The following is a 12,654-nucleotide window of genomic DNA, read 5'->3' as shown; positions in this document are numbered from 1 at the left end:
GGCGAGCGGTTCAGTCCGAATGGAGTCAATTAAACTCTGAATAGAGAACAGCCCCAAAGTGCCGATGCGTATCTCGAACAATTGGCAAAAACAACTGGTGGCAAATGGATGTTGTTGACATCGAGCACGAGCAGCACAAAGATTCTCAGCTACGCTCGGCGAGCTAACGCACAAGTGCTACGGCAACAGTCACAGATCTAGTTGATCTAGTTGATCTAGTTGATTAGTTGATTTAGTGATTTTGTCCAGTCAAATCAGTGGGAGTTTCGCTACCACTGTGTGTGTATGTGTGTGTCTGTGTGTATGTGTGTATGTGTGTGTGAGCATATGTGTGTGTGTGTGTGTGTGTGTGTGTGTGTGTGTGTGTGTGTGTGTGTGTGGAGAAGGGGGGGGGGGGGGTGCAGGTTATCTCATGCTAACTAAGTTAACTGATAGCCACAGGGGATGGGAAAAGGGGGGGGGGGGGGGGGGGGGGCTCTGACCCTTACCAACACCCCCCCCTTGAGAACCACACGAAGAAAGATGAACATTCCTGAGAAACGTAGTGGCCAGCAGAGGGGTAGAGGGGGTGAGGGCAGGAGTGAAGAAGAGGAGGACAGGGAACAGAGAGGAGGACGAGGACAGGGATGGAGGGAGTGAGAGAGAGGGATGGAGGGAGTGAGAGGAGGAGAGAGACAGATGACGCCTGTTGTCCTTCACGCTGCACACTCTCTCTGAGGCACAGTCCTCCACACACATGTATTTTCTGTTATTATTTATGACATGTTTCTCAACAGCTCCTAAAACACAAGGTCTCTCCCACTGTCCATCCTCTGCGGTGGGCTGTCCCGGTGGTCCAGGCGCCCGGATAACAGGGGCCTCCGACAGGGCTCCGGCGGGACTCTGTGTGTGTGTGTGTGTGTGTGTGTGTGTGTGTGTGTGTGTGTGTGTGTGTATGTGTGTGTGTGTGTGTGTGTGTGTGTGTGTGTGTGTGTGTGTGTGGCTCCGCTGGCCCAGAGGAAGGGGCCTCCATATATCCTCACATACAGCGCACGCCTCCTCACTGCTCCTGGCTGTCCCACGTTGCAGCTGCTCTTCCCTGGAGATTACCGCAGACCAGATTACCAGATTACCAGATTACCTCTCCACTGCTGCTGGGTCGTGCTTCTTCCTGTTAGCATTCTCCCAACTGTGCTCAGCTCATTTCATCAGCCAATCAACAATGGCAAAATTAATCAAAAGTCCTATTTATGCCATGTTCAGATGTTCTCCTCCATAAATATTTTGCTGATTATTACTGATCAACCATTCATCATGGAAGTCTGAAGTTTAAAATAAACACAATTTAATGTCATTTATAAAAGGTGAAAGCAAGGGAGGGTTCAAACGCCATGCACTCAGGGAAACCTGGGGAGATCTGGGGAGCCGGGGGGGAGATCTGGGGAGCCCTGGGGAGATCCGGGGAGACCTGGTGAGATCCAGGGAGATCCAGGGAGACCTAAGGAGATCCAGGGGAGATCCAGGGACATCCAGGCAGACCTGGGGAGATCCAGGCAGACCTGGGGAGGTGTGGGGAGATCCAGGAACATCTTGGGACATCCGGGGAGATCCAGGGAGAGCTGACGAGTTCAGACCCATGCAGGCAGACAGACTAATGGAAAGGTGTGAACCCTGCAGATGAGCAACCTGGAATGACCTGAAGTTCAGGTGTGTCTCCGATGCATGGGGGAAAAGCTCTCACAATTATCAATGTAATCTTCAGTTGGGGCAGATGAGTTTAATCAATGGACAGTTTTCATTCAGCAAGTCCTTAAGCAGGTACATACACTGAGGTCACATTCAGTGATTTTGTGTACAGCAACTTTGTGCCTAGATTCACACACTCCATCACTTCACATCACCGGGGCAACAGGAAGTATTTAAAGCACAAACACAGTCCGCCTGTCTGAAATACCTCACTTCCTCCGCATCGTAAGTCTATTCGTTTTATTCATAGCTTCAGAAATGCTCGTCCAGGGCTGAGTGATGGATCCGTGTCCCATCGAGGGACCTGCGTGGTTGTTATGGCTGCTATTTGTGGCAGCGTCCTCCTAAATAAAACAGTGTTTTTTAATAATGCGGTGCAAGCAATGCCCTGAAGGCGGCTCTTGTTTTAAAACCATCATCCCCTTGAAACGCCCGCACACCCCCGCCCCTAATGCGGCCTCTGTCTCTGTGGAATCGTTTGTCTTTATACGGTCACGACCAACACATGCACCCATAAGTAGGAAAGCAGGCTTCTCCCCCCACCTGCCCCCCCCCACCCCCCCCCCCCCCCCCCCCCCACCCCCCCGGCGGGGACGGCTGCAGTCTTGCCGGGTGGTTCTTCCTGTCCGCTCAGGACACACGAGCCATTTTTCAAGCTGAAATTTGCCCTGTGTTTTCTCTCTCTCAGGACGGTCCTCCAACACCCCAGCGGCTCGGAGAGGGGCCGTCCCTCTCTTTCCTGTCATTTCTAATTAATGACTCGGCCATTTCCCCACCTCAGCGCTGTGATTCTCCGTTAACATCTGGCAGAAGGAGATTCTAACGGTCTTCACTCCGTGTTGATACAGGTACCAATAGGGGAGCTATTATATATGAATATATTACAGATAACCCCGCCTTCTTCCTTCGCCTACATGAATATATTACAGACAAGCCCGCCTTCTTCCTTAACCTACATGAATATATTACAGACAAGCCCGCCTTCTTCCTTAACCTACATGAATATATTACAGATAACCCCGCCTTCTTCCTTCGCCTACATGAATATATTACAGACAAGCCCGCCTTCTTCCTTCGCCTACATGAATATATTACAGACAAGCCCGCCTTCTTCCTTCGCCTACATGAATATATTACAGACAAGCCCGCCTTCTTCCTTCGCCTACATGAATATATTACAGACAAGCCCGCCTTCTTCCTTCGCCTACATGAATATATTACAGACAAGCCCGCCTTCTTCCTTAACCTACATGAATATATTACAGACAAGCCCGCCTTCTTCCTTCGCCTACATGAATATATTACAGACAAGCCCGCCTTCTTCCTTCGCCTACATGAATATATTACAGACAAGCCCGCCTTCTTCCTTAACCTACATGAATATATTACAGACAAGCCCGCCTTCTTCCTTAACCTACATGAATATATTACAGACAAGCCCGCCTTCTTCCTTCGCCTACATGAATATATTACAGACAAGCCCGCCTTCTTCCTTAACCTACATGAATATATTACAGACAAGCCCGCCTTCTTCCTTAACCTACATGAATATATTACAGACAAGCCCGCCTTCTTCCTTCGCCTACATGAATATATTACAGACAGGCCCGCCTTCTTCCTTCGCCTACATGAATATATTACAGACAAGCCCGCCTTCTTCCTTCGCCTACATGAATATATTACAGACAAGCCCGCCTTCTTCCTTCGCCTACATGAATATATTACAGACAAGCCCGCCTTCTTCCTTCGCCTACATGAATATATTACAGACAAGCCCGCCTTCTTCCTTCACCTACATGAATATATTACAGACAAGCCCGCCTTCTTCCTTCGCCTACATGAATATATTACAGATAACCCCGCCTTCTTCCTTAACCTATGTGCATTCAATTACTCCACTGATTCCACTGTCAGTTCAGGCCCTACTGAGGAACACTAGACTAGGGCTTGTTGAGACCAATGATAGCAACATCACCCTGAGGCTTATACAGACAGACAGACAGCCAGACAGATAGACAGACACCCACACACTGCCCTAGGTTATGTTACTCCCGAGTCTAAACTGTCACGAAAGCCCTGCTCCTAACAGGAAGGAATGCATGAGAATCAGGGAGTCTGAGCAGGGCATTCAGGGTCCTGGACGCCATTAGTGAGACAGACAGACCGACGGCACGGCAGACAGACAGACAGTTTACAACCCTGTCCAAAGTGTAGAGGAGTCCAGACCTGGGCTCTAGCCATCAGGCTACGCTCTATAACTTCAACGGCCAGAACATCGCCTCCCAAAAGCGTTGTAACCTTAATAGCCAGGAGATCGTGGGATACGTCCCTGGTCCCCAGACTGCTTCTGCTATCTACTGTGGTTTGTGAGGCCTGCTCGCTACATCAGACAGGTCCAAATTTCATTTGGAGAAACTGACGTAACCTGTCGTACATGCACGGGTCAGTATTACTATGTGGTAATGCCAGGAATGTTCTTAATTTCAGAGAGGGTACGACATTTTGGAGAAACAGCCCAGCTCGAGCGTGGCTGTGTCTGGTATCAGGTCCTATCTCCACTCTTGGACGGCCTCCAAAATTGCAGCTTTTTCCTTAAGAATTCTGCAATTTCCTGCATCCAGTTAGTGTGTGAGCCTAGACATTTGCATAAATCTTTGTATGTGTATGTATATGTGTGTTTGTGTGTGTGTGTGTGTGTGTGTGTGTGTGTGTGTGTGTGTGTGTGTGTGTGTGTGTGTGTGTGTGTGTGTGTGTGTGTGTGTGTGTGTGTGTGTGTGTGAGCACATTAGACACAGGGACACTGAAACTTCACTGCCTATAAACAGCCTGCAAGCCCTCCCTATGCCAGCGTCGGTGGGTTTCGATCACACCTCCCCATGTCTGCGTCCTCTGGGGCTCGGGGAAGGCCCATTAGGCAGTGTCTGGGAAACGGCAGACACGCAGCAATGCCTGCCAGGAATATGTACCATGGGAATGACAGAGGGGGCGTTTTTCTATGACTGTGTTCCCTCTTTCTTTTTTAATGTGTTGTTGACTGAGGTGCCCAGGAAGCTGAGAGTGAACGCCACACAGGCAGTGACGGACCAGGCACACATCCACACACACACACACACACACACACACACACACACACACACACACACACACACACACACACACACACACACATAAACACACACATACACTCACATACACTGAGTGACACACACACACACAAGTATTCACATAGTGACACACACACATGGTTCTGTCCCCTGTGCTCACTCACCCATGGACCCACTCTGTGAGCAGCAGCTCTGTATTCTGGAGTCTAGATCACTCTGTAAACCCAGTGTTAGAAAGGTTGATCATTCATACTGTTTGACATTATTTGACATTGTGGCTCCAATCCAAACATAAAGTCTCTCCCTAGGCGGGGTAAAACCTTTACTGATTAGTATCACGTTGAAAACTTCATTTCGTTCTACTTGTAGAGTAACAAAAGTTTTTTTTTCTATTTTCACTTAATCAAACTTGAAAAAAAATGTAAGAGGTAAATATTATAAACCTCCATGGTCAGCAGAAGCAGGCAAGGCCAGTGACGCAGAGATGTGTGAGATGTGCGGGAGTGTGGGGCGTGTGGGGTCCATTCTCCACCCTGCGGGGTGTGTGGTGTTCACTCTCCACCCTGTGGGGTGTGTGGGGTCTGATCTCCACCCTGCGGGATGTGTGGGGTCCACTCTCCACCCTGCGGGGTGTGTGGGGTCCACTCTCCACCCTGCGGGGGCGTGTGGTGTCTGCCCTCGGCTCTGCTGGGTGTCTGAGGTCTCCTCTCTGCCTTGCTCCTAGAATTCATTTAGGGTGATATAACGTCACCATTAGAGCTCCCAGCTCACACATGGATGACCCCTGACCTACGTCTGACCCCGGGAAGGGGCATCCTCCCTGTATCTCTCTCCTGCCCAGGCGCTTAAGGCTGCTTGTGACGGCACCTTACCCGATATCGGTGGGGCCTTCGTGAGGTTTGCATAGGTGTGGGGGGGGCTCCTTCCTCCGAGAGGCAGCACAAAGGGCAAGAGGTGTGTACGAAGGAAGAGGCCATCAGTTCAGTCACACATGCTTTTCCTATCAGCGGCCCAGAATAATCACCGACGAGCCAGCCGGGCCTCACCTGCAGCTGACACACTTTCACCACCATCTGATAACAAACAAAACCTCTGGATGTGGATTTCTCATCCTGGGAGGTGTTATAATGCTTCATAATCGTTTTATGAGGACAGGAAATGAGCCTTTTGGAGGAATGCACAAGACTCCAAGCTGAAGAGCTCGAACTGCGTTTGGAGTCACGTGTACATCGCAGGGCATTTTGAGGTGTGACTGGACGTTTGATGAATTCAGATTGTTTGGAGAGTAGAGTAGAGATTTCAACCCATAATCTTTAAGGCAAGAAACAGATTAAAATTTGAAATACAGAACTGTGTCTGTAGAAACCTCGCAGAACAAGCAAACATTTAAAAGGTGAGAGTTTATACAAAAAAACATATCTGTCTGAAATTGCAAAAACTCTTAAAAACACTCATCTGTCCTTAAAGAGAAGCTCATTGTCAACCAGCTATGGTACAGATAGATTTGCTATAAAGAGTTACGACTCTAGTTTCCTGTGTCTGTAAAAGGTGACAGGTGTGTGTATGTGTGTGTGTGTGTTTGTGTGTGTGTGTGAGAGAGAGAGAGAGAGAGAGAGAGAGAGGAAGAGAGGGAGAGAGAGGAAGAGAGAAGGACAGTCAGGCTATCTGGAGCTGGAGGTGTGAAAGTGTCTAGTCCTAGCAGTGAGCTGGCTAACGATTAGCCTCGCTAACAGGCCCAGGTGTTGGGGAAGACATAGTTTAGGTTAATGAGTGCAGACGGGTAGCAGTCAGTCATGAGAAGGACAGCAGTGGGGTGAGTCTGATCTGAGACCAGTGCAGTGAGTCTGATCTGAGGGCAGTGGTGTGAGTCTGATCTGAGACCAGTGGGGTGAGTCTGATCTGAGGGCATTGGGGTGAGTCTGATCTGAGACCAGTGCGGTGAGTCTGATCTGAGACCAGTGCGGTGAGTCTGATCTGAGGGCATTGGGGTGAGTCTGATCTGAGACCAGTACGGTGAGTCTGATCTGAGTGCAGAGATAATTCCCAACACCAGTACGACCACCACAGCCTGTTGCCATAACGCCTGACACCACCATGACATCCACAGACAGGACTGATACAACATGTGTCACCAGGACAAACAAGGCGTGTGGTGGTACAACAGAAAAGGGTGAACAAACTAAACCCCCCCTCAAACACACACACACACACACTCACACATGACCATATGAAACCCTGGATGGGTGTCTGTATGAATTCATAACATTGTATATATACATACATTCTATATTATATATATATATTATATTATTTATTATGCAGGGTAGAATGTAGGTATATATATATATATATATATATATATATATATATATATATATATATATATATATATATATATATATATATATATATATATATGTATGTATATATATATATATATATATATATATATACCTACATTCTACCCTGCATAATAAATCAATAAATGTTAATGTCATCACGATTTATGTTTTAGGTGACAGATACAGATACATAATTTAATATACAGTTGCATTAGTTCAGAATTAATAGACTATCAGGAACATCACACGCTACAGAACATCATGCGCAACAGGACATCACACGCTACAGGACATCACATGCAACAGGGCATCACACGCTACAGGACAGAACTCACTACAGGACATCACACGCTACAGGCAGTGTTGCGAATAACGCCGTTAAAAATAACGGCGTTAGGTAACGGCGTCATTTTGTCAGTAACGGGATAATATAATTAATTACTTTTCCTGTCGTTACAACGCCGTTGACGTTACTGGTCATTAAAAGCGGTGCGTTACTATATATTGATATACTAACAGTAATGCGAGCGGACCGCTGCCCAGGCTAGTGAGGAGTAACAGATCTCAATAGGTCACAGTTCTCGGTGTGACACCTGTTTAACTTAACAAGTCAGTAAGCGATTGGCTAAGGCAGCGTTATGGTAGCCAATCAGAGCCAGTGTTTTTACACGCGCGCCGAAGCACGCCAATGACACAACACAATCGGAGAAGAGGCAGAAATGGCGAGTCAGGAGCAAGCCGAAGAAAAATTAGCATTTTCAAGGTGGCTATATAAACATTATTTAAGAAAATACTTGAAGTTCCTGAATGTCTACCAGACTGGGTATGTGTTTTATTTAATTAAGAATAGAGGTTTTATTGTTAAATTTACTTCTGTTGTGAACAAACCAGTTGTCTCAGATTGAGAGAATTTAATTTAATTTGATAGATGTAAATGCACTTTATATAGTGTAACTGTTTACTTTTGCTTTTATTTTTTACAAAGATTTGGGATTTTAAAGGATTTTATCCTGCACTGGTCTGTGGATGTGCAATAAATATCAAAAGTTAAACACCTTTCTAATCTACTCATTTCAACTGACTGTAAAAACAGGACATCACGCGCAAAAGGACATTATGCACAACAGGACATCACAAGCTATAGGACAGAATTCACTACAGGACATAGCACGCTACAGGACATCATGTGTTACAGGACATCACACGCAACAGGACATTATGTGTTACAGGACATCATGTGTTACAGGACATCACACGCAACAGGACATCACACGATACAGGACATCTCACGCTACAGGACAGAATTCACTAAAGGACATCACACGCTACTGAACAACATGCACAACAGGACATCACGTGCTACAGGACATCACGCGCGACAGGACAGCGTGGAGTACAGGACGTCTGTGCGTGTGCGTGGCCGTCTGCAGGGCTGAGGCATCAGTGTGGCGGTGGAGAACTTCTGCAGGTTCCTGCGGGCTCTCTCTGGGCGGCCTGGGCGGTCGCACGGCGCTGTGAGCTCCATTACACTGTACTTATGGGCTTTAGAGATGTCAACATTGTTAAGGCAACTGTATTGTTTGTTCAGTCAAGGAAAATTACGGATGAATTCCTCTGTGTTTGTGCGTGTGTGTGGGGGGAGGAAGGTGTGTCACTGCAGCCTGAAGCAGCTGTGTATCTAGAGTTAGAGCAGTACACCAGGTATGAATGAAAGAAACTGTTCTAATCTAAGTTCTCTAATATCTATTAGTCACACAATGGGTTCCAATTATACTTATTAAGAAATGCATTATATGAACTTTAATTTATTTTAAATGTTTTTTTCATACATTTTCATTTCTATCTATCTATCTATCTATCTATCTATCTATCTATCTATCTAAATTCATATGATTTAGGGTGAATGGAGTTCTATTACACTCTTCATTCAGGCAATTACTGAATCAGTCAGTAGGTGAAGGTGCGACATCTTGAGCCTGTGTGTGTGTGTGTGTGTGTGTGAGAGAGAGAGAGAGAGAGAAAGAGAGAGAGAGAGAGAGAGGAGGGACGTGCCTGCGTTTTCAATCCAGCAGACCAGCAGCTCGGGTGTGGTGGTTGTGTGTGTGTGTGTGTGTGTGTGTGTGTGTGTGTGTGTGTTGGGGGGGGGTCAGGCAGGTCACGTTTGCCCCTCCCTACCTCTCCTGTGGAGAGAACAGGAAAGGTGTATGTGAGTGTGTGTGTGTGTGTGTGTGTGTGTGTGTGTGTGTGTGTGTGTGTGTGTGTGTGTGTGTGTGTGTGTGTGTGTGTGTGTGTGTGTGTGTGTGTGTGTGTGTGTGTGTATGTGTGTGTGTGTGTGTGTGTGTGTGTGTGTGTGTGTGTGTGTGTGTGTGTGTGTGTGTGTGTGTGTGTGTGTGTGTGTGTGTGTGTGTGTGTGTGTGCCTCAGCTCCCACTCAGCCCATCAGCCAGCAAATGGAGCAGAGCAGCAACTCTGCAGCTGGGCACGAGCGAACACACACACACACACACACACTCACACACACACCCACGCACACCCCCCCCCCCCCCCACACACACACACACACATTTACACACTCTCACACAGAGAGCCTTTGTGCGCCTGATGAGGGCCTGGCAGTACAGGAGCAGAGAGGTCTAAGAGGGAGAGGTGTAGAGCTCGGGGAGAAATTACAGCCACCACCCATTATCACACCCATGGCATGCCATCATCTGTCTTCTCATTGGCCCTGTCACCTGTTCGTCATTTAGCAGCCAATAACCATTCATTACACTCAGGAGTCAGACAGCAACAACAGTCCTCAGTTCAATGGCACTCTAGTACTCTGAGAGGCCCTTTCTTAAAGTGTAAGTGTGTGTGCGTGTGTGTAATGAAACACTGCTAAACTATGACCCTTAAAACTATCTCCACATTTAAGTAATAGAATGTTCTGTTCATAGCTTTATTATAAAGTTTAGAATTTAGTTTATTCAAAAATCCTCGTGTTATGAAGAAGCGTCATGGCCTCCCAGTACAGCCAGTACTGAACGTAACGGAAATTGAATTTTAACTTTGCGTGTTTCCTAGAACTATGAACTGATTGATGAGCCTGTGTGTTCAGCCAGGACTTACTGTTTCAAACAAGCACAACTTGGCCTCTTTTTATGTGCTGATGGTCTTGTGTCTGCATGGTGCTCTCTCTGTGTGTGTGTGTGTGTGTGTGTGTGGGTGTGTGTGTGTGTGTGTGTGTGTGTGTGGGTGTGTGTGTGTGTGTGTGTGTGTGTGTGTGTGTGTGTGTGTGTGTGTGTGTCTATGTTAAATGGCTGATCTGTGCATGGGGAGGAAATGCCTGTGAGTTGGTGGGTCAGGAGCTTAGGGAGGCCTGACCTAGCATTGCCATACACCCCCAACACACACACGCACACACACACATACACACACACACACACACACACACACACACACACACACACACACACAGGGAACACTTCCTTAGACCTCCTTGGGGGGACGCCAGTGTGGGAGAAATGGACTGTTCCGGAAGTCTGAGGCTGACATCCTGTAAGCCAAAGAGTCTTCAGCTCCGTCCAGACCTCCACACACCCCAGAAACGTCGCCCGGGGCAACTGCCTACACTCCAGCCGTGTTAGCGGTCATGAAACGTGAAAGTAATAAGATTAGTGGTACTGGTGGTATCACAAATATGCATTGAACTAGAGTATTGGGTAAATAGACAGTGTCTTAGTAGAAATAGCAGCAGTGATGTTTTATAGGGGATAACAGCTACAGAGCAGAGGACGTTCTCTCAAGCTCTGCTGATGAACACAGTGGTATACTGCTAACACACTAGTGCAGCTGATTACAGAGTGCTGGATGTACTGAATGATTGATGTACTGAATGCTGGATGTGCAGAGTGCTGGATGTACTGAATGCTGGATGTACAGAGTGCTGGATGTACTTAATGCTGGATGTACTGAATACTGGATGTACAGAGTGCTGGATGTACTGAATGTTGGATGTACAGAGTGCTAGACGTACAGAGTGCTGGATGTACAGAGTGCTGGATGTACTGAGTGCTGGATGTACTGAATGCTGGATGTACTGAATGCTGAATGTACAGAGTGCTGGATGTACTGAATGTTGGATGTACAGAGTGCTAGACGTACAGAGTGCTGGATGTACAGAGTGTTGGATGTACTGAATGCTGGATGTACTGAATGCTGGATGTACTGAATGGAGGATGTTCAGAGTGCTGGATGTACTGAATGCTGGATGTACTGAATGGAGGATGTTCAGAGTGCTGGATGTACTGAATGCTGGATGTACTGAATGCTGAATGTACAGAGTGCTGGATGTACTGAATGTTGGATGTACAGAGTGCTAGACGTACAGAGTGCTGGATGTACAGAGTGCTGGATGTATTGAATGCTGGATGTACTGAATGCACATTGTAGAAGTGCAGATGGAGTGGACAGATACATCTTCCCCTTTCTGAAGTTTTGAAGCGTAATTATCACTTCTGAAGATAATCACTAAATCTGAAGATAGTCACTAATTATAACGTAGCAACTACCATGACACGGATCTGGATCTCAAATTCCTGATTTCTTTTTAATTATAATAATTGTGCATGTGTTTTGTTTGCTTTTGTTTTGTTTGTTTATAAAATCTTCCCATTTCAAATCTCAACTTAATCTCTTGAGATTATAAAATTAGATGATCCTATATTTTCATGCATGTACCATACATTGACATGGCTTAATGCGCAGGACAGAGGATCACAGATGTCCCACAATGCATTTCATCCTGGGGCTGATCTTCCTGCTGCTGTTCACCCCGGTGCTCCTGTTACCTCAGAAGCTCTGGGTCAGAGGTCAGCAAGAGGGCAGAGATGACCGACACCAGCACACACGCAGGCCTGCTAACAATCGTACCCAACCACCAACACTCAACACCAGTCAGTGAATCACCAAATGAAGAGGAGTGATGAAGTAAAATATTTACTACTTACAAATGCTCAAAAGGATTTAAACATTTGGAAACATCATTGTAATAAGTTAGATGAAGTTGCATTCATTTTTTCTCTTCAGCTGTATTCAGTCTATGTACAGAATTGCATGTGCAGATTTCAGAGCTTTGACTGGATAACTTGAATGTGTCTTTGTCTCAGTAGAAGAAAATGAATAAAACACAAAGTGAGAGAAACTCGACTTCCAATAATTTTGGATGTTCTGGTTTTGATCCGTTCCACCAATTGATTTAATTATCTGTAAATCTCTTCAAGTGAACCTTGTAATCCGTCTCAGGATTTTTCCCCTGCAATGCAAAAATTAAAGTTTAACTGGGAAGACTGGGATGATCCTGCTGACCCTGGGGGTTAATACTCGGGCTCTGGGACTGCTTTCATCCCCCACAATTCCACAGTGCCCCTCGCTCAGGTTACATTACCATGGACCGTGAGGAAATGAGTTCATATCACAGATTCATGGGAGGATTCTAGCCTGATC

The sequence above is a fragment of the Brachyhypopomus gauderio genome, chromosome 14 (genome assembly GCF_052324685.1).
Source record: "Brachyhypopomus gauderio isolate BG-103 chromosome 14, BGAUD_0.2, whole genome shotgun sequence".
In the NCBI taxonomy this organism is placed as follows: Eukaryota; Metazoa; Chordata; class Actinopteri; order Gymnotiformes; family Hypopomidae; genus Brachyhypopomus; species Brachyhypopomus gauderio.
Note: the sequence above shows the minus strand (reverse complement) of the source record.